The 24,395-nt window shown below is 36.9% G+C and overlaps 1 protein-coding gene across 4 annotated transcripts in view; it reads right to left on the reverse strand.

Moving 5' to 3' along the window:
• LOC149578636 (Calcium-binding EF-hand family protein) overlaps positions 1-24,395 on the reverse strand; it is a 55,039-nt gene that overhangs the window by 23,122 nt on the left and 7,522 nt on the right. The window contains exon 1 of one of the 4 annotated variants that reach the window (XM_089830545.1): positions 2,115-2,185. The exons of the other annotated variants lie outside the window; for them this stretch is intronic. The gene's annotated coding sequence lies outside the window, so the exon portion shown is untranslated. Of the gene's footprint in view, positions 1-2,114; positions 2,186-24,395 lie in introns of those variants that run through there. 4 annotated transcript variants of the gene reach the window in all.

Here is a 24,395-nt window from a genome sequence, read left to right on the forward strand (position 1 = left end):
AGTACCACCATGTGATAGCTCCCATGTCGTTTTGGTCCCTTATTGCAATTGGACTAAGTTTTACGCTTGAGGCAAAAAAGTGAAATTTTGTCCTAACATTTTTGTGCATTTCTTCATCTTGGAAGAGTCTTTCAAAAGATTTGTAGCACTCATTAGCAAATTCTTCATCCGTATATGGTGCTACTCTGTCTAGTCTAGCAACTATTTCCTTGCTATAATACCTCAAAGATAGGGCACATTCAAAGAGGTGCAATGGAGTGGTCATCTTTTACCAACAATGATGAATGATTGTTTCCACCTCATCGCATAAGTCTTCACATTCTTGGGGGTCATTCTCATGTGTTTGTATGGCAAGTTTTAACTTCTCTACTATTGTGTCCATGCCATCATAAACATCCCCCAAACAAGGTTTATCTATATCAGTAAAGCAAAGAATAGTCATGATAGGATCAGTGAAATCCAATGCAAATTGTGCACGAGCCCACTATCATCCAAGATCAATGCCTTGGCCTTTTGGGCCCTCTCTAAATGTGAAGCCTTCCATACACCCCATTAGTTGGAAATAACCATTTAGTTCAATGCTACTTGCATCTTGACAAGTCATCTCATAATAATAGTATGAGATGCAAATCAGGTCTCAACAACCTAAGAAAATAACCATATGTCAATAAATATTAAGCAAAGTTATATACAATTTGATAATTAAACATGACGTAAAATTTATTAAAAACAAACAAATAAATAAAATTAGTAATTATAATTTACCTTCAATAACTCCAATTTGGAGAATGATTTGAATATCGATTGTGACATTTGATGGTTCGTCACAAACATCTATACCTTGGTATATTTGTTATACTCAATCTATTTGAGTTCCAATTTGTTGCATAACCAAGTTGAGGGAGTGTATGGTGCATATTGTCTAAAAAATATGGTCATAGCAGCCCTCAACTGAAGCACCTGCACCCCTACAATTTTTTGCATTGTCTATAATCCCTAGACCACATTCTCATTACCCAACATCTCTATGGCCTAAATGAGAATTCTGGAAATGAATCGTGCATCTTTCACTTCCCCTTCACAATTAACTACCCTAGAAAACATTGCCGTCGGGGACACTGCAATCACATTAATCAATGGACAACTTCTTGTATATTTCCATCCATTGGAACCAATAGAAACACTGGAAGTTTTCCAAGAAATTCTAATTGGTTAAAGAGATCTCTCTATAGAAATCCGGTGGTACCCACGTTTTCATACCTAGGACATGTGTAATCAATCGATGTTTTATTGATGGCTGCCACCATCCCCTTCCAATATGATGATCTCACAAAGTTGTAAGGAAGACCATTAGCATAGAGGCAACATGTAATGACTTGATCAACAAGCTCTCTTGCCTCCATTTAATGTCGTGTCCAATGGACCTCTTTTGCGGCCAGTAATTTCTACTTCTTCCTCTTCCCCTTCCAGTATAATTCCTTAGTTCAATGGGTAATTGCATTTTTTCCTTCCAGATGGAGGTTGATAAAAAGTTTGTTTTGACCTTCTATCCAATTTATTAGCCTCTTCTTGTTCTTCTATAAATCTTTCTATCTATGCATTAGACATCCACTTCCCATCTTTGTTTCTGCACATTCCCCTTCCTTTACCTGAAGGGCCCATAAAATGAAGCTTGACCCGAGAATATGAGCTATTGAATGTTCTTTTTGTATCACATACATTACACTTCCAAAAATATGACCCGCCTTTTAAAACCTATGTTATTCTTATGGTTTGTCTCCATAAAGGAGATCCTCCATCAATTTTGAATTTATCAACTCCTTGCCCTTCCACTGAACTTTAATTGCTACTAGCAGCCATTCTTGCACGATACAATTTGATTTCTTGCAATTACAAGGAATTAAAAAAATTCAAATTAGAAAAAAAACTATGAACATAAAACATACAAGTGCAAATATATATATATATATATATATATATATATATATATATATATAATGATGGATAGCCAAACTTGTTTCTTCATTTCTTTCTTTTTAAAAAAAACTTGAAAAAAATCATTAGAATCTCAAATAAATTCATTAAACGACTCAAAAATGGGATCAAATACTTACCTTAGATGCTTAGATCTCCGTTGTGGGAGCTATTTGACACCCCACCCATGATCCTCTTTAAAAATAATCACCTTGCCTTCAAAATGCCAAAATGGAGACCAAATGAGAAGACAGCCTAGCTATAAACAAAATGAGATGAAAAAACAATGAATGGCTTCTATTTGGGCTGTTGTAGGGTTTAGAGAAAAATGATAAAAAAATGTTATTAAACATGTGTTTAAATTGTGTTTAGGTTTTTTTTTTTTTGCATTTTAATGTAAAAAATGACGTTTTCCAGCCTAAATGCCTCCGGATGCATTGTTGATGCACCCACAAAGCGCATCCCAGGGCATTGGAGTGCATCCACATCCTTGGGATGCGCTTCCTGGGCACATCTGTAGAGCATCCAGCTTCACCTCCACCTCCAAATGCATCTACTTCCGCATCAGGGGTGGGGGAGGGGAGAGAATCCGATAACCTAGATTATTAGTGAGCCATAATTCTATTTCAAATATGATTGCTATAGAATAAGGTAGTAAGACTTGATAGTCAATTTATTTAGTAATTCATTAATCATGGAAAATTTAAATTGTATAAAATAAAACATAATGTTCTCTGAAATTCCTTACAAAAGTTTCTTTGAAGTTTCATGTATCATTATGAGCAATGTGAAAGGATGATCTCGAGAAGTGAATTTCACGTATCATTAGAGAATTGTCCCTAAAGCTTGCTTTTTAGACATTATGGATTTTGGAATCTTGTAATCTCTAAAAACGAATGTAAAAGGTTAGGGAAGCCACTCAAAACATTGGAAAATTTTTAATAATAGACATTATGGAAAACAATTTTCTTTACATAAAATATGCAGTCCGTCTTGTCCAAGACAACAAACTCAAACCCTCAACATAGAAATTTGATTAAGTAGAAGTTTTATGAAGTCTAAAGAGGTGAAAATAATCAAAAAAAGAAATGAACTCATTTGATGAACTAAACGCACTTGTAAATTCCGTTCAAGCAAAATAATAGTCTATATGCCACAAGAAAGGAGCCTTAAGACTCAATAAGGCAAGTTCATCCAAAAGATTTTTCGACACCCCAAGATTGCTAAATTAGGTGAGTTTGTTGGACACTAAAAGATCATCCAAGAGTTCATCCACAAATATTGTAGGGCCATTTGGATTAGTTACACTCGTTTTTGGGAAGCCCCTACCGATCTTAAAACCATTCATTCATTTGAAATGAAGCCTCCCATCCAAGCATTAGGAATTTATCCATTTGAAAGGGGATGTCTAACCAAGATAAGCATTAGAGGGACCATCTAGACTAATTTACCCCATGAAAAGCATAGAGTTCATCTGAAATTTTGTATGCATTATTTATTTTTGTAATAATAAGAGTAATAAAGCAATTTATGAAACATATTGGGTCTAGCCTTGAGCCTTAAAATTGAACAAATGGACATGCTTGTCAGAAAGGATTCTCGATCTCCCTCTTAATGTTAAGAATATAAAGGATGCAATTTTCATTCAATGAAACATAAATACTTCATTTTTGGGCTATAAAAGTTTTTTTTCAGGCAAACTAAAAATTTGAAATCTATAATTAATACAAAAAGAACAATAATGTCTTGAGTCAAAAGTCATGGCCTCCAAAAGTTGGACTCTTGCATTAGAAATGTAAAAGCGAATACAACATAAAAATGAGCTCTATAAAAGAGATACTTGTTGACCAACATATGACATTTAACAACACATCATAAGGTATCTTTGAATGGAGATAATGAAGCCAAAATGGATCACCCAAGTTGATGAATGGATTATAAGCCACTTATTTTAAGTAGAACGAATTTATTATTTTTAGCCTATAAACTCATATTGGGATCTGAGTGTTGGTCATGATTTTGTAATTTCCATACTTACAGGGACAGGGGGACAAATTTCCAGGACATGGGGGCAAGGGGGCCTTAATTTTGGGACAGCAGCAAGGGGGGTGTATATACTATATACTATACATATTATAAGACATAAAGATGTAATATAGTGAATTATAAATACTTAACATTGCATTGAACATTGAACATTGAACATTGAACGTTGATGTTTTCAATATCAAATTTTACTAATTAGAAATTAGAATACTCAATACTACTTAATGATAAAAAATTAAATTGTTTAAACAGCAAATGGAAGACTTTTATTATATCATATTGTATCAAAAGAATCTAATCATAAAGATGATCACAATGACTTTGAAAATCTGATCATGTAAATTTTAAAAAGTGACTTTTTTATGATTTGCTTTTTCATGATAGTGTGACTGGGGACGCCTGGGCATCCCTAGAATGCTCGAGGGACATTGTTGTGTCCTCAACGTTCAGGAACATGAGGACCTGTGGCGGGCTGAGTTTGTGGTATCACCGCTAGGGATGCTGGAATGGCGTGCCCACGTCCTCGGTGCATCCCTATTTCAGGAACACTAAGGTTTTTTTTCTTTTTTCTTTTTTTGGCAAGGGGGGGAGGGGCGACACGTCCCCATGGTACACTAGTAATTACCATTTAATGGTTTTGTGTATTACAAACGGTTTTGTGTATTACTTCTATTTATAGGTGCTTGAGATGGAGGTGTACATAGCAAGTTTGTAGATGTTATGCTGCCAAAATTACAAAACATTGGTTAGGGATACTCCTGTAAAGGCTTTCTCTACAAGTCCATTATAACATGTTTAGATTGATGAACATACAATGAGCTGTTCTGAAAAGTGGATTCTTCCCCCTGAAAAGTTTTCGCCACTTACCCATGTATAACATTTGTTATTTTTTATGTGTTTTAACTTTTTGTAATTGTAAATCTCTAAAATTTGCACATTACTCTCCTTAAGATTGGTTTAGCAAGCATTCCCACATACCTTTTCACACTTTTGTACTAGAGATGTTTCAAATAAAGTTATTAGACATATAGAACCTGAGATGAACACACTTCCAATTATTGAATTATAAAAAAAAATTATTCTAAGGAGAGTCTCACAAATGAAACATACCTTTTCATACTTTTGTACTATAGATGTTTCAAATAAAAGTTATTAGCAATATAGAACCTAAGATGAACACATTTCCAACTATTGATTTATAAAATAAATATTCTACGGAAAATCTCACGAATGAAGTCAAGCACTTAGAGGATAATGAAGAGATGAAAAGCACCAAGGAAAATGGATTGGATGACATGGGGAAAAGACACTCAAAATGATGACAAGTCATTACTAGGCACCAGAGTTAATAAGTAGATGTCAATTACCTCTCATAGAACCCCAGCTCCTAGTTCTTTTGATACCAAGTCGTCGCATTTGTGTTCATTTAAAAATATTGGAGTGAAAATGACATTGGTTCTCTTTCAAGCACCATGATCCCCAAACTTTCGAAGCTCAAAAACATCCAAGGATTGATCTCAAATTATATCTCCTAAATGTCTTTCTTGTGAAAATATTGTCAAACTGAGATTTAATGCAAAGTAAGTTAAAGGGTGCTACTTTGGATCCACAAAAAAATCACGTCAAATGCCAACTTAGATTAAGAAGGAAAATACATTGTCAAGAATGATGACAATAAGACCAAAATTGGTGTCAAATTTGGACTGATTACCAAGCATGCAAAAGGTATTTTCTTAAATCACCTTCAAGATTATACCTAGCATAGGGGCTACTACTATAAATCAACAAATAGTACATGTTGGTTCACTTTCTATGAAGAGAAAAGAAGGCCTCGTGAGTGGATGCAATTGCACTCATAGTTCTCCAAATTTCATGCATGGTTCAGGGTAGCGATGAGAAATATTGAAATGACATAATGGAAAAACTACAAATATAACAATTACTTTGCCAACCATGTTGGAAAGTTCACCATTGGTACAAAGAAAAATATCACAAATATTTCAAAGACTAGCTATGAAATACTTGTACAAAATGCACCACCCTACACCAAAGAGTGCTAGGGTGATGAATGAATAGGGAGATGATTCAAATATCCCAAGAAATAGATCAAATGGCTTATCTATGTCCCCAACCAAATGACACTAAATCATGGCAAAACTAGCATATAGTAAGTGAATCAACTTTCAAGACTAGTATAAGAAAATTATTTGACAAGATGGGCTCATTAAGACAATGCACATTATGCAAGTAAACACAAACTAAAGTTTGAAGTTGCAAAATTGAAAATGTAAATCAACTAATCAAAGAAGCAAGAATGAAGGATACCAAGTGAAAAGAACTAGGAAAATCAAACCAAATACTTAGAATGAATAAGTTGCTCCTAACAAGACAATTAGACTACAGTAACTCTAACTAGGGTTGAATAGATAGAAAAGCAAAAGCAAATGAGATAAAAGAAGAATAGAAACTTATCATGGTGCCAAAAAAGGAAAAGGAAAAGAATCTTGGGGTTGATATTGAAATGACATTATGGAAAAACTACAAATATAACAATTACTTTGCCAACCATGTTGAAAAGTTCACCATTGGTACCAAGAAAAATATCACAAATATTTCAAAGACTAGCTATGAAATACTTGTACAAAATGCACCACCCTACACCAAAGAGTGCTAGGATGATGAATGAATAGGGAGACGATTCAAATATCCCAAGAAATAGATCAAATGGCTTATCTATGTCTGCAACCGAATGGCACTAAATCATGGCAAAACAAGCATATAGTAAGAGGATCAACTTTCAAGACAAGTCTAAGAAAATTATTCGACAAGATGGGCTCATTAAGACAATGCACATTATGCAAGTAAACATGAACTAAAGTTTGAAGTTGCAAAATTGGAAATGTAAATCAACTAATCATAGAAGCAAGAATGAAGGATACCAAGTGAAAAGAACTAGGAAAATCAAACCAATACTTAGAATGAATAAGTTGCTTCTAACAAGACAATTAGACTAGAATAACTCTAACTAGGGTTGAATAGATAGAAAAGCAAAAGCAAATGAGATAAAAGAAGAATAGAAACTTATCATGGTGCTATAAAAGAAAAAGGAAAAAAATCTTGGGATTGATACATATTATTTGTGTGTAATTCCTTGCAAAAGTGCAAGGAGAGAACTTCAACATTACCATAATCTTCCCAAACTTCTAAATCAAACAAACCACCTACTAGAACTCCCAATCCTACAATCTTTCCTTCTGAATACATTCTCTCCAAATTTGTATGCATACAAGATCATAAAACACTACAAAAATTTAAAAAAATAAAGCAGAATTTTAAAGTTAAAAGGAGGAACCATCAATATAGTAACAAGACCACCCCTATTAAGCCTATTCTACATACAAATGTTTGTATGGAATAGTAATTATTATACCTGTGACAACGAGAGTTGTAATCTTTCCCAATGCAAAAAACTTTAAGACACATTAGGAACAGTGTAAAACTAATACAAGAGTATCTCAAGATAAGGATAATCAACAGACCAAAAACATATTTTATTTTCATTTTTGCTCACAAATAAGTATCTATAAATAATGTTCCTTCCTAAGCATTATCATCTAGGTGACAGTGAGTCTGTTCAGCGAATTTGTCTTAGGGTAATGAACTAGGGTTAGCGAACTCAAGTGATTTGGTGACCATTCAATTCAACTAATTCAACAATAAATAGGTGTTGCATTTAGCTTTGTCAATTCGGATTTGCATTATGACCATTTCTAGAGGGAATCTGGGCAATTGTCTATTTTTACTATTTTAAGTGACAGTTTAGACACTGACTTGGTTGATTGGATTGCATATTTCCTTTTATGGAGGATAAATTACCACATTCCAATTATATATCAGATATACGGGTGCCCTATTCAATTCATCCGGAAATTTTGATTCGACTTTTTCATCGCTGGATCCTAGATGCTCCTTCTTTGAGTGTTTCTGTTTAGGGAATTTCAGTAAGTGTATTTTGTTTTGGCGAAAAGGCTACAAGCCTAATATACTAAGAAACCGATTCATCCCCAAATCAAGTGGATTCGAGGGCGGATACATTCAGATTCTGGACGCATTTGAATTTCCTATGGATTATGGCCTGAAGCCAGCCATGGGCAGACGCATCTAGAGGCCTTTGGCTGGCTTCCAGCTAAAATCCACAAGGAATACGGATGCATCCAGAGGAATCCACAAGCCCAATGCCCAGAAAACTAATAAAAAATGCCCAAACTTAAGTTATTTGTATTTGCATGTTCTCTAATGATCTTTCAGCAGTTGGAGATGATGATGAGAATGTGGAATTTCTTGCGAATCCTTATGATTGAGACTTTGATGCATATTAGTTGATTGAATCTTCAATCATGAACTAAGTTTTTGATTTGTTGGAATCTTGAACATGACCTATTGGAACTTATTGTCTAAGACTAAACTCTAATGTTGAACAAGCACATATTGATATGTCATATGAATTTTGAAATATCTTCAATTTTGATAAAGGGTGGTGAAGTATCATAGTCATACTATCAAATTATTCTCTTTGTATATTTCTTGCATTTCTTTGCATTTATTATATATATATATATATATATATATACACACACACACACACACACGCTTCCTCCCGTATCCACATTCAAAAAAACATTTCCCTGCATCCTATATCTACTTCCGGAATCCACTCCTGAATCCGCATCGAAATCGGTAACTTAGCTGATATATATTAATTATAGTGAAATTTACAAAATAAAAAAAAAGGCTCTTTAAAGCCAGATAAAACTTATGCAAGTTTTGAGAAGCAAAATTGGGCATTATGTCATTGCCCCATGTTTGTATAGAGTAAGGAGCCGATTAGAGTATAGCCCGACTACTACTGAAATCCTGATTAAATAAAATGAAGAAAATTAACCCTACTTCTAAACCTGTCACCTTATTCTTCCATTCAATCAAGCTAAATCACATTTTCTCACTGCTCTTGAGAATCTCCGACCCCAGCTGGATTCAGCATGTGAAACAAACCAATATTGTCCCCAATGTGCTCTGTAGCAACAAATTGCCCTACTGGGACATTAAGATCCAGAAACAAGGGTTCGTTTTGCTGTTGAACAGGTTCAGTAACTGGTAAGGAGTCAACATGATCGTGGGCCAATAATACTGGAAGGGCATTTACCTTTCTTTAAATTCTCTTTGTTAAGTCTTGACCTAACACAGCATTATGTCTCTCAAGTGCCTATTGAAGATCCCTAAAACTCTCCATCTCAAGTGTGTGCTTGATGTTGTCATAGATTGAGATGAATTGATGTCCATTTAAGATAAAGTCTCAAGGGAATATCAAAAACATTGGACAAGAAAATGAAGACTAATTGAGAACAGAAAAACACTCGCCTCACTTGAGGAATATAATTTCATCCCCAATTACTCATTTGATGCTCTTCTTGTACTGACAGCAATGAATTTTGAAGACTTGTTTGAGATGTTGATCAGTAATGTGATCTGCAAATGGCAATTCCCAATCATAAATCGGAATCCATACTCTGTAGTTCCTTGGCAGGTACACTCCACATGCGCTCTTCCACAAGTTCTACATGGTTGACAGCTGTGACTTTCCCCTTCTTTGGAGGAAGAATATCGCTGTATTTCCACTAATGATATTTTGGCAATTAATGTGGTCCACAGGAATTATTTAAAATAACATTAAGAAGTGTCAAGTTAAATTGAACATTGAACTTAACATTGTTTAAGTTAACAAAGTGACTTATATATGGGCATCCAGGGAGTAAAGTAGTTTTAAATTATAATAGTAAGTGGAAACTTAAAAACAGGTGCCAACTTTGTGAGACATGAGGAGAAAATAAATTAAATTAAAAGTGCAAAACCCTAAAAGGGGCTGTGGGGTTTGAAGGAGTATATACTGGCAATTTGAGGTCATTCTTCATTAGGGATGATTTGGATATTGGAAATAGAACTTTCTTGGATTGAATTTGTTCATCCCACAGTTTTGTGCGGATGAAAAACCCTTGCAAAGAACATCTTCCTCGTTGATGAAAGATCTAAATGCAGAGATCGACAGGGTTTTAATTCATGAATTCTATTTGCGCTTTCTGGGGAAATTTATTGGTACCTATGGAGAATTCAAAGTGCAGATTTCAAAGGCAAGGAGAGCAGATTATATTGAAGGATTTATTATTTATTTTCCTTTTTACCAACAATCCCGTTCCTCTTGCTGGTCATACTAGCTAGGATACGTGGTAGATTGCGGCAAGTGGCAGCTAGGAATTTGGAGGTTTTGCTGCTTCTTTAGAGGGGTCTAGGGCCTGCACACTATGTGACATTCAACTGTAGTTTTGGGGGCTGAATGGTGAATTTGGGAAAATGACATCCAAGTTCGGTGTTGTCAGTTTGCTGTTCTAAGTACAAAAATCAGATATGTATACTCTAGATTTAATGGGTATGTTTGTATTGTCCATTTGAAGCCATTCAGTCATTTAGGTGTTGAAAATATTGAAGATGTACTGTTGTTCTTAGTTTTTATTAAATCTGAAAGCAATTTCTAGCTATTGATCTGTCACTTTGAGAATATTGGATATATTTATGTTTATTCATTGCTACAAATACTATAAGAGCAATATCTATTATGTATTATGTTTGATTCCAAACATTATCAAACATTCAGAAAATCAAAAAATATACAAGGGTGTATATTACAGTGGTATCAGAGCAGTGTATCTTGTCATCCTTAAGGGTTCAAAATGAATAAAGAGTTACATGGTTTGATCATCAGCCTTTCACTCATCATTATAATCGTAGAAGAAATATATCCAATCCAAACTTAGCCGTAGAAAGTGAACAGAGAAAAGCGAACATGGGTGATAGAGATGCTGAAGGTGGAGATGCATGAACCTATTGAATACTTTGGTTAATGGAGGAGGGGAAGCACATAGCATGCACAAGCTGCAGATCAGCATGCAAGAAATAGATCAATCCTAACTCGGTTGAGCCATCACATGAACCTATTGAATACTTTGGTTAAAGGATGGGAGGAAGCAAATAGCTTGCACAAGCTGCAGATCAGCATGCAAGACTCAGATCTCTTCATCTTGGGGTCAATAACAGAAATTACAATAATGTTGCAAAAACTGGTATCAATAGTGATCAAGGGGACAATTCACTGAACAACAGAAACACAAATTAGCGAATCAGAACAACCAAGTCCAGACCTCTTATGTTGGTTTTCCTCCCACAATCTAACATCAAGAACCCCCAATAAATGATTTACAAGATTATTTTATACAAAATTGGATGGATAAATGCTCAGGTTCTGCTGTTTAGGCCTGGGTCCTGGTACTGGTACAGTTTTGATACTGGTTCTTCCTAGGTACTTCATGGGTTCTTTGTGGGTCCTTCTGTGAAGAACCTAGAGTGAACCTGGGCACCTAGGATGTACCCCAGGGTGGTAGGTCAGTTTAAGTATGCATTTCTGATTTGTTCATTAGCATGTTCTTTCTATCAGCTTTAAATGCCTAGAATAAATGCCTAGATTTTCAAGCTAGAATATTAATTAATATTACATGGACCTCATGCAGGTGGAAGAACAAACAATAATGCTTTGCAAAAACAGGTTGGGAACTAAGCCTTCCTTATTAATGATGTATCTGAGAAGACTAAAGCAAGCTCCTGTGTGCAGAAAGTTGACACCTATTTTCAGCTTAATTCTATGATAAAAGATGGAATTATATACTGCTATTCACTTGGATGTTATTGCTCGAGCTGTGGCATCAAGGAATGATCACTATATGACATGACCAGATTACTTCATACATAGAGCTCACTAAGAGATTTATTGAAATGTTTAATAGAAATGATCTAGAACTGCATTTCAAGGAATTGGCATAACTAAAACAATAGGGTTCAATGGATGGTCAGTTTTGGTGACAGATGCCTCAGAGAGGAGACTTGTTCTCTTTATTACTGTTATATCTGATCCTTCAAGGGGATGGATTATGACACTTAATCCACCTACTCTACAAGAAGCCATCAAGAAGGCTACGGACATGGAAACTTCCACTTCCAGGAGCAAATTTCAGTCAAAGAAATTCCCACAGAGGAAGGATACAGTTCAGAAACATTTTCATTGAGAATCAAATCAGTCAAGGCATGAGGCAAACAGATTGGATTGTGACCATTTGAATGACTTTGAAAAGAAAAAACTACTCTTTTATTGTAAGGACCATGGGATCCATCTTATAAGTGGAATATTATGGCAATGACTAAGGAAATATAATACTTTTCAGCTGATGAATCTATTTCAGATAAATCAGCTCAGCATTCAAAATTATGAGAATGGTGGAGATGAGAGTTCATCAAAGGACACAGAGAAAGAACAAGGTTGTGATGGTACCATTGCCCAACTCTCCAGCTTATGAAAGAGGGACCATTTAAGGTTAGAGGTGCTCTACACAGGCAGTGAATAATATCTCTTATTGATACAGGTGCCACCCAAAATTTCATTGATGAGGGCTGTGTGGCAAAGAGAGGACTCCAACTAGAAGAATTTGAGGGGTTTACGGTAATGGTAGCAGATGGATAGAAGCTCACTTGCACTTGTAACATTTCTGATTTAGGCAAACAGTTGGGGAAATATGAGGTCAGAAGATGATATCTGGTGAATAACGGTGATACTAATGTGGTCCTAGGAATGCATTGGACAAGAACACTTGTGGAGTTTATGATGAAGTTGCAAGCTATGGAGATGAGATTTGAGTCTAACGGGAAAAAGATAGTGCTAAGAGGGATGTTAGATGGTGGTCCGAGATTAGTCTCCCTTAGAAGCATGGAAAGGCCAATGCCATAGAACTATCCTCAGCTGCATGCTGAATGAGTCAACCATATAAAAAGGGTGCTCTATGGCGACTTTAGCTCCCCATAATTAATCTACCCGGGTTGGGACCCTACTGTTACAAGTTGGAGGATATAGTTGCTAAATTTTAGGGGCCAACCTAAATTATGTGCATCTCAATCAATGATTACTCCAACCTATAGACGTCCAAAGAGGCATAGGGATGAAATAGAAAAGGCCATCAAAAAGTTGCTGAATATCAACACATTCAACCTTGAAAAAGCCCTTTTGCTTTTGTACTAGTGCTCCTTCAAAAGGACTGCACAATTGAAAAGTGCATTGATTACAAAGCTCTAAACAAGAAGACTATCAAGAATAGGTACCCTATTCCTCAAATTGATGAGCTGATTAATGAGTTGGTGCTTTGCTATTTTTTTAAGATTGGTTTGAGGTAAAGATACCAACAGATCAAAATTAGAAGAGGATATAGAAAAGACATCTTTCAGATATTATTTTAGTCAGTTTGAGTCCCTAGTGATGTTGTTTGGTTTGACTAATGCTCTGGCCACTTTCTAGTCTTGTATAAATCAAGTTTTCCAAAAGAAGTTGAGGAATTTTGTTCTAATATTTTATAATGATAACCTGATGGTTAGCAAAGTGTGGGAAGAATGTGTGATGGATCTTGAGGAAGTCTTGAGTACATTAGAGAGTGAGTCATTCTATGCCAAGGAGTCTAACTGTGATTTTGGCATGACAAAGCTTCTCTACCTTGGCCACATTATCAATTCTGAAGGTGTAAGAGTTGGACTTGAAAAGATCAAGGCAATTGTTGACTGGCCTACACCAACAAACCTTTGTCAGCTTAAGGGATTCTTTGAACAACATGGACTCTATATGAGACTTCTTAAGGGATTCTCATGGATTATAGCTCCACTCAAAAATCTGACCATAAAGGGGGCTTTCGTGTGGTCAGATGCAAAGCAAAAATGTTTTGATCATTTCAAATATGCCATGAGAACTTGCCCAGTTTTACATATTCCAAATTTCTCCAAACCCTTTGAATTGGAGTGTGATTCTTCAACAGAGGACATAGAAGCAGCATTGATGCAAGAAAAGCACCGAATTGTTTTTGAAAGTAGAAAGGTGAGGATTGGAGAAGAGCTATTCCATGTATGACAAAGAGATGTTTTCTATTATGCATACCTTGGCCAAATTCATACCTACCTAGTGGGAGGCAAGATTGTTTTGAAGACCAACGACAATAGCTTAAAATACTTCATGAATCAGAAGGACCTAAATGATAGATAGCAAAAATAGTTAAGAAGACTTCAGACACATGAAAAAAACATGGTAGTCGATGCACTTTCTAGGAGACCCCACTTGTGCTCACCAGTTGAGATTACTACTAATTGGAGAGAACTGTTTCTAGCAAAGTATGCTCAGGACCCACTGGCAACAAGGTATCATCGAGGGCACTATACAACATGACAAGTATACAGTGATTAAAGAGTTGATAATTAATAAGAAGAGAGTTTATTTGGGACCTAATTCAAGAGTTAAGGTAAAGATGCCTATGGTTGGTCACTGGGGGATCTTCAAGACTTAAAGGCAATATGGGAAAAGTTCACATGAAAAGGAGTTAAAAGAGAAGCCCTTAAGTATGTTTGAGAGTGTCTCACATATCAATAGACTAAGAATGAACATACTTGATCTAGTTATGTTGTTGCAGCCTCTTACCCTTCCAACCAGAAGTGGGAATGCGTATATATAGACTTCAATGCTAGGATACCTAATGTACAGTGGAAGAACTACACATGTTGTTGTGGACATATTAACAAAATTTGCATATTACTTTACGGTTTCTGCAGCATAAACAGCAACACAAATAGCTGATTCATTCTTATGGTAGATGTCCAGACTTGATGGGAAGCCCAATAGTATAGGCAGTGATGGAGACAGCAAGTTCATGAACCTCTTTTGGCAATAATTTTTCAATCTGACTGGGTTGAGCTAACCCCAAACACTGGTTACCACCCGACAAATAGACGGGTACGGGAGATGGTGAACAAATGGGTGGAAGGGTATCCGAAGAATGACATTTTTGGACAACAGAAAGCACAAGTTAGATGGTTGTACCTCAGAGAATACTATACAGCGCTCATGTCATATGTCTATCAGGACGTCAAAATTTATAGCATGAAGCTCCTAATTTTCATGATTCACTTTTTACAGACAGCAGGGTGCCCAAGGCAAGATATTGCCACAAGAAAGTAAGGATGTCATGAAATCATTGAATGAAAACTGGCAATAGGCATGGAATCAGCAGAAATCATAATACAAAGTGCAGGCGTGGTATATGAGAATACAGCCATGCAAACAATCTACTCTCAAGAAGAGCTGTGTCATGAGGTTTTCACACCATAGCCTCATTACAAATGGAGACCCCCTCTTCTCACTCATAGTTGTTTAAGTTTGTTAGGTGTTGGCAGTTTAGTCACAGTTCAAAGCTTTAAAAGATTGAGGGGTGACTAAGAAATCAAGTTGTCAATTTGTAATTTAAAGTGGGAGTTGTAAATATTAAAAGACCTTCAGAGTCAAGTTTTAGGGGTAAAGCCTAAAATCCTTGGATTAATATTTTAGCTCGTCACAGTCCAAAACATATTATCAAGGCATATTTTGTGCATAAGGGTCTTAAAATCCTTGAAAACTGATTTTCATATTTAAAATTGTCAAAATCCAAGGAAAATCATTTTTTCTTTATAAAAATACACAAAATTTGGATATGGAATGAAATTCCCCACTTAGAATGATCAAAATCCAAATATGGCACGATAATCCCCAATTAAAATGATGAAAATTCAGACATGGCATGAAGTTCCTCACTTTAAATAGCACTTTATTGAAAAAAAACGAAGTGTTGAGATTTTATCCAAACATGGATCAATTTTCCCCACCTATAATTCAAGGATAAAAGATGTGAATGAAGAATCCAAATGCAAGGCAATTTCCCCCTTTGAATTTATATTTGGTCATATTTTGAGATTCAATGTCTTTATCTGGGGACATGTCAATTTTCCCCTTTGAGATAACTAAGATTGGTGAAGAAGTAAAGAGAAGAGCTTCTAAGTAAGAATGTGAGGATTTATCCTTTGCATAGATTGATTTTCCTACATGATTAAAGAGAAAAGAGGTATGAATAAACTTTTTGGAAGTATGGATTCCCTATTTTGAATGGTGGAAAGGGGACTTAGTAATATTTTTGTAATTCCCTACCTTGGTCGATTTTCCCCTTGGTGGTTTTAAATAAAAAATTAATCAAATAAAGGGGAAAATAATTAATAAAGTTCTACAAGCTTCTAAAAGGGAGAATGTTTTATCCCATATTGCTTGCGTGGGTGAAAGGCCCACCAAGAATCACTTTAAAAGGAGAAGCTACAGCCATAAAGAAGAATAAGCAAGTCATCAAGTGGCTGAAGAAGATACAAAGAAAGAATACAGCTGGCTTTGGAGACCGCCCAACTCCAGAAGGATGAAATAAAATCATGAGTAGGAGTCATTCAGCACTTAACAACCTGATCTAGTGTGCATACTGGGTAAAATTAGACCTCCAAGGGAAAAGAATAAAGTGAGTTGGCTGCTATAACAGATTTAATTCTGAAAACACAAAGCTGGGGTTTTTTTGTAAAATCTTTGGATTTTTTCTATTTACCATGCCCAAACTGATTGCAGACCATTGCAAGGACAAATTCAGATTTTTGCCACAAGATTGAAGGCAAGAAGGGGCTGATAACAGGGTGTCTTCAGACTAAGTCTGAGATTCCTTTTGTGAAGGGTGATTTCCTTTGAAAAATCATGTGAGATTTCCAGCCTCTGAAATCTATCCAAACATGATTGCAGACCAATGACAAGGCTGAAAGTGGATTTCTGAGAATGATTGGAGGCATCCAGGCACTGATAAGTAAGACGGATTTCCTCATAAAGGGCATTTTTTTTTAAATCCATATAAAATACACAAAGCCCCAACCGCTCCAGATTTATTGTAGACTAATGGCAAGGTTAAAACTCATCTTCTTTGATTGATTGCAAACATGAAGGGGCTGAATATGAGAGTTTACAGACTAATTTTGAGAACCTCCCATAAAGTTCATTTTTTCTCAGGAAAATTGCTGAGTTTTAATGATTCTCAAAACTAATATATCTTCATGGCCGACTTTCTAGACCAATTTTACAACCATTTCAGGGCCAAAACAAGTCTGATACAGCATACGTCACCTGACTAATATTTGAAAATGTCTGAAACCGGGGTGATTTTGGGGAGTTTTTCATAATTCACTAACTTACCCGATCTTCAGGGGTCTGCTGCTGAGTCTTTGGGAGGTATTTTGTGCAAGGATCAGAAAGCTTAAGGACTAGATTCATCCAAAGAGGGCAATTTACAGACTTGTCCTCAGAAAGTTAAGTTTGTCACTATGGAGAAAGATGGATTTTGACCATGGTTGGTTGGCATTTTTATTCATAATTTGCATATAAATCCATGGACAATGGTGATGGACTTAATGAGTTGTTAGGACTGATTTTAGATTGTTTTCAGACTTACCAGGAATCGTCCTCAGAAAATCAGAATTCTTTCTTCATTGGTAGAGGTCTGATTTTATCATTCTAATGGCCAAGTTTGATCATTTGTTGTCCTACGATTCTCCTTCAAATGCTCATTCAATTTACAACCTTCTTTGGATTGAATTTTTATGTAATAGCATTGAATTCAAGGATTTAAAGGTCTGAAAATTTTATATTATGATTAAGTTCCTTAAAGACAATACTCAATACTGACTTCGACCTTCGTACCAAGAATCATGTCCACATTAAAGGCAAGGATTGTTGCAGGGAAACCTGGAAATGAATAAAGGAAGGTAGAAGAAAAGTTCAAGCTCAAGGCCAAGGCTATCAATGAAAGAGAATTAACCTAAAACGGTCAAGATCAAAGGAAGGCAAAACTTCAAGATAATGCACTTCAAAGTTGGGACAAAGGGTAGAAAATTCAAGGATCAAGCTGAAGGAATTATCTCAAGATCAAGCCTTCATCAAGCAAGGACATGTGTATAAGTCCGGATTTAAAACAAGGAGTCCATGGACAAGTTCAAGTTCAAATTCATGGATATTCATGCGTTCCTGTGCAAGGCAAATTTCCACATGATTAAATGGATCTTCTCTTGGTGCTGCTGGCTATGGCTCGTGTTCGAATATCTGGATGGATGGGAACATGTAACTGGGCAACAATAATAGAAGAGGGCCCCCTGCACACACATGAACACCCCAAACTATATTGTTTTCGCCAATCGGTATCTTATTGGGAGATCAACTTGTCCCTATTTGCATCAGTTATTCATAAGGATTAAACATGCCTCAATTCAAGGACAAGTTGTTAGGGACTCCAATTTGTCCCTATGAGGGATCAAGGATAAGGGATTTCAATCCAAGGAAGAAAAGGTCTACAAATGAGAAAGATAGTCATCATCAAGTGTTCAAGGACACTTTCTCATAACAAAATAAAGAAGCTTGTAGCAACATAAACTGCAAATGTTTTTAACAAAAATTACTAGAAATCCTCTCCACTACAGGTCAAGATACAAATAGCTTCATCAAAAAATAGACCATATCTCCCAAAAAAGTACAGCAAATTAAGGCTAAAAACAACTGGCCTTTAATTTCCCAGCAAGTGTTTTTTCGGGAGCTTTCCCATCGTGTCAGTACCATAATATGACAGGGTTGAAAGGTTGTGATAAGAGCACACATGAACACAAAATTACAAGATCAACTGCCAAAAAATCTGGTCTAAGCTGATTTCTCCCTCAATTCCTTACAAAATCCCTCCAGCTCTACACCATACCAAAACCTTTTCTCCTGCCAAGCTTCTGGGATCCCCCACCTAGCAGTCAAGACCACTAGAACAGCCGAGAAATCTGATAATGGACATCCCTCTTTTATTTTCTTGATTTTTATTTTTTATTTTTCATATTCCTTGCTTTACTCAACTTCCTTTACCTCACTTTGTGTTTCAGACTCTTTGTACAATACATCCAAAAAATACTGGGAAGGATTTAACATTCGTATGTAAGACAAAGCAATGCGTTGGTTTACATTATAAAAAACATCCATTCCTCTTCCCCGAGGTGTCATATCATTGTCACCCATTGAATCTAAATTCGGACTCTTTGCTTTTCCCTTCATTTGTTCTATCTTATTTGGTTAACCTTGTAATATTTTACATTTTTTCAGCCTTATGATATCATTCATACATAAATAATAGTTCCACCAAACTAATGCAGGAGCATCCAGAGGTATAAGGGCAATCCTGTGTCATCCAAAAAAAAAATGTACTTAGACTTAGTTTCTATTTCATGTGTTTTCATTCTTGGATACCCATTTGGGTCAAATATAGGTTCCAACTCTCACAGTTCCACTATTAGTGTTCTAGGTTAGAGTTTTTAATCACCTTGGGATACGTGTAAATGCCGAAAAAATAGGAGTATGTAATTGAGCCATCATTTTGGTGACCTAAAAAGGTGTAAATTGGCCAGATGAATGTAATTGTAATTTAGAGCATTCCCAAAAAAGAATCAGGTCAAAAGGCCCCACGGTTTGAAAGTTATTCCAGTTTTCCAGTTTCTGGAGACCTCCTAAGAATGCTTCAAAGTCAGGTTAAGGGCATTAAATAACCTCGAAAAGGGCCGAAAAATGGGGGACGAGCAAAGCTGGTCCACAGGGCTATAGAGCGCTTTGAGAGCTTTCCGAAAATGTAAACGATTCGTCAATCGGAGCTACGGTTCAAAAGTTATGCCTCCCGAAAGTTCGGTTACCATTTCTAGATTCTTCTAATTTTGTGCCGACTTCTAATGCAAATTCTAGAGCCTTCTATTTGGTCAGTGGATGCCAACTAGCACTTTCTAGAATGTATTCCTAATCCTTAACCCTCCGAGATATATTTAAGAACATTTCTAGCATTGTAACAGGCAGTTCAAAGTGGAGTTTGAGAGAAGGTACTAGGAGAAGAAATTATCTCCAGTTTTATGTTATTGTAACCCCATAGGGCCTGTTTTGAAGTCTATTTTCTCTGCACTAGATGTACTAGCATATTTTTACAGTAAATAAAATTTTCACTTTCCTGTTGTGTCCATTCTGTGCTTGGGTCGTGTCCCCATCAAGTGGTATCAGAGCTGATTTTCCTGAGTGTGTAGACACAGCGCTGACTGTGAGGCAGTTTGCACCAGGACTGTGTGGTTGTGGGTTTGAGTTAAGAAGATGCCTCCATGAAGAGAGCTTGGTGGAAGGGCCGGAGCTATTAATCCTGAGGAGGTTAGAGCCCTCCAAAGGCAGGTACAAGCGTTGCAGAAGGAGCTCCATAGAGGAACAAATGTTGCTGCAGGCGACGAAAGTGAGGATGACAATGAAGAAGAAGAAATTGGACCAGAAGGGGAATTTGACGAGGAAGTTCTAAATCAGGCAGAGGAAAGGCTTTTTAGGGCCATTACTAAGTTCGGGAAAAGACCTACAATTGATGTGGGTGAATTTTCAGGAAATCTGAAACCAGATGAGTTGATCGACTGGATCAATGAACTGGAAGAGTACTTTGAGTATGAGGATATCAGGAACCCAGATAGGGTTAAGTTTGTAAAAGCCAAACTGAAAGGCCATGCCAAAATCTGGTGGCAAGAGGTTCAATTGGAAAGAAACAGAATAGAAAAGGAGAAGATCACAAGGTGGGATCCTATGGTGGACAAATTGAAGAAGCAATTCATTCATGTTGATTATGAGCTTGATTTGTTTAAGAAGATGCATGGGTTAAAGTAAGCAGGAAAATCAGTCCAAGAATATACAGAGGAGTTTTACCGACTTCTGATTAGAGCAGGGCATGCAGAAGCAAATAAGAAGGTTGCTCGTTATATCAATGGGTTGAGACCTAGCATCCAAGAGGAATTAAGTCTGGTAAGAATGACCAGCGTTGAAGAGGCATACCAGTTTGCCCTACGAGTTGAAGAGAAGCTAAATAAGAGGTTTGAAAGGAGACAAAGAGGGCGTGATCAAGGAGGAAGGGGTAGTGGTAGGTCATCTAGAGGCCGAAATGAAACCCAAAAGAAAAATGAAGATGTGGGTACTAGCAGGAACCAAAAGAACGAGGGTTTCAATCGCTCCCGCGATCAAGACTTTGGAAATCAGAGAGGAAGAGCTAGAGGACGTGGACAAGGAAGAGGAGGCTTCCGTGGTACCTGTTTCCATTGCAATGAAGAAGGTCATCGTGCCTTTGAATGCCCTCAACGACAAGGAAGGACAGATAGGAGAGCTGAGGGTCAAACTAGGGTTGCTCATGTGGATGAGGATGCACAATCATCACACTCAAAGGATGCAGAAAGAGGAGAGACTTTAGTAAATGAAAGGGTCCTACTAAGTGGTGAGATTGAACCAGGACAAAGAAGGAGTCTATTTCGTACCAAGTGCAAGTGTGAGGATAAATGTTATGATGTGATCATTGATGGTGGTAGCACTGATAACTTGGTATCAGAGGAGATGGTCTCTAAGCTGAAGCTCAAGAGGGAGAAACACCCCCAGCCCTATCGGATTGCTTGGGTAAAGGATGATCATAAGGTCCTGGTAAGTGAACAATGTTTAGTGAAATTCAAAATTGGGAGTTACCATGATGAAGTTCTCTGTGATGTTATTCCAATGGATATTTGCCATCTATTGTTGGGTAGACCGTGGCAGTTTGATAGGTATGCAGTACATGATGGTCATGCAAACACATACTCTCTAACAAAGGATGGAGTTCGCCACAAACTGAAGCCCATGAAAAAGGAAGGCGAAAAGGTATGTAGCAGTGCTAGGATTTGTCTTGTTCATGGAAGGAAGTTTTTAGATGACATGAAACATCAGTGTATGTGCTATGCTTTGATCCCTAGGAAAGATAAAGAAGGTAGTAGTGAAATACCACTTGAAGTTTCAAATTTACTAGGTGAATTTGGAGATATCATCTCTGATAATGTTCCAGAAGGATTGCCACCGGTAAGGCAAATTAGTCATCAGATAGATTTAATTCCAGGAGCTAGTTTGCCTAACAAGGCTGCTCACAGGATGACTCCTACTGAAATTGAGGAGCTAAATAGACAGGTTCAGGAGCTATTGAGGAAGGGCTTGATTCGAGAGAACCTCAGTCCATGTGCAGTACCTGCAGTACTCGCACCAAAAAAGGATGGAGAGTGGAGGATGTGTACAAACTCTCGAGCTATAAATAGGATAACCATCAAGTATCGGTTTCCTTTGCCAAAAATGGATGATCTTATGGACTGCTTGAGTGGAGCTCAGTACTTCACAAAGATAGATCTCAAGAGTGGCTATCATCAGATACAGATACGAGAAGGAGATGAGTGGAAAACAGCCTTCAAGACCAAGGAGGGTCTTTATGAGTGGTTGGTCATGCCCTTTGGATTAACGAACGCCCCAAGCACCTTCATGCGGCTTATGAATGAGGTACTTAAGAAGTTCTTGGAAAAATTTGTTATTGTCTATTTGGATGATATTTTAATTTTCAGCAAGACTTTGGAAGAACATTTATTGCATATTCGTAGTGTCCTTGAAAGATTAAGGGAAGAGAAACTATTAATTAATCTGAAGAAGTGTATCTTTGCAAAAAGGGAGTTAGTCTACTTGGGGTTTGTTATATCACCTGAAGGTCTCAAAATGGATCCAAAGAAGGTAAAAGCCATCTTGGAATTGCCTACTCCAAGGTCTGCTACTGAGGTAAGATCATTTCATGTTCTGGTTAGTTTTTACAGGAAGTTCATTAAGAATTTCAGTGGCATATGTGCACCCCTAACTGACACAATAAGAGGGGATAGAAAAGAGTTCAAATGGACTGCGGCAGCTGCGAGAAGTTTTGAATTGCTGAAGAAGAAGGTGACAGAACAACCTGTGTTGGCACTTCCAGATTTTAGAAAGGTGTTCCAGGTGGATTGTGATACTAGTGGCAGTGCTATTGGAGCTGTATTAAGCCAAGAAGGTAAGCCTATTGCATATTTTAGTGAAAAATTGAATGATGCGAAAAAGAAGTATTCTATTTATGATCAAGAGTTCTATGCAATAGTTCAGGCCTTAAAGAAATGGAGGCGTTATTTATTGCCAAAGGAATTTGTTTTGTATACTGATCACCAGGCATTACAGTACCTAAATAGCCAAGGTAAATTGAATCAGAGGCATATGAAGTGGGTAGAGTTCTTGCAGAGCTATACATTTGTGTTGAAGCATAGAAGTGGAATATCTAACAAAGTTGCAGATGCACTAAGTAGGAGACAATTGTTGCTTACAGTAATGCAGGTTGAAGTAGTTGGGTTTGATGAACTCAAGAATCTGTACCCTGAGGATCCTGATTTTGCTGAAGCGTGGAAAGCTTGTAAAGAGCCTGTTGCTATAGACAGAACTAAGTGGTTAGACTATCTGATTCAGTATGGTATGTTATTCAAGGGCAGTCAATTATGCATTCCAAGGATTTCCATGAGCGAAAATCTGATTAAGGAGAAACACAGTGGAGGGATGGCAAGACATTTTGGTCGAGATAAGACCATTGCCATTCTTAGAGAACATTATTTTTGGCCTCAGATTTCACAAGATGTGAAGAAGTTTGTACAGAGTTGTCAAATTTGTCAAGTTGCCAAGGGATTTAGTCACAATACTGGACTATATCAGCCATTGCCTGTTCTATCAAAGCCATGGGAAGACATAAGTATGGATTTTGTTCTTGGATTGCCGAGGACACAAAGGGGTAATGACTCAGTATTTGTGGTGGTTGATAGGTTCTCCAAAATGGCACATTTCATTCCATGCCACAAAACTCATGATGCTGTCCATATTGCAGACTTGTTTTTCAGAGAGGTGGTAAGACTACATGGTCTATGAAATGATCTTACCTCAGTAGCAGACCTTGGAGTAGGCCATTCCAAGATGGCTTTTACCTTCTCTGGATCCATTTTGAGACCTTTAGGTGATATAACAAACTCCAAGTAGACTAACTCCCTTTTTGCAAAGATACACTTCTTCAGATTAATTAATGGTTTCTCTTCCCTTAATCTTTCAAGGACACTACGAATATGCAATAAATGTTCTTCCAAAGTCTTGCTGAAAATTAAAATATCATCCAAATAGACAATAACAAATTTTTCCAAGAACTTCTTAAGTACCTCATTCATAAGCCACATGAAGGTGCTTGGGGCGTTCGTCAATCCAATTCCTACTTCTAAGAAGGAGATAGAAGACATTCTAGATCATCGTGCGGGCAGGAGTACCAGAAATAGGCAGTATGAAGAGTATCTAGTCAAGTGGAAAGGACGGCCGATAGAGGACTCAACTTGGATATCAACAGCCGAGGTTTCCCATTTGGGATTTCCTCTACCATTCATAAAGTGACAGGGTCACTTTTCAATCTACCCTGGGTGTCTGATGCAGGAGCATCCAGAGGTATAAG

Source organism: Cupressus sempervirens, chromosome 1, assembly GCF_028749045.1.
Source record: "Cupressus sempervirens isolate cs-2001-9-10 chromosome 1, ASM2874904v1, whole genome shotgun sequence".
NCBI lineage: Eukaryota > Viridiplantae > Streptophyta > Pinopsida > Cupressales > Cupressaceae > Cupressus > Cupressus sempervirens.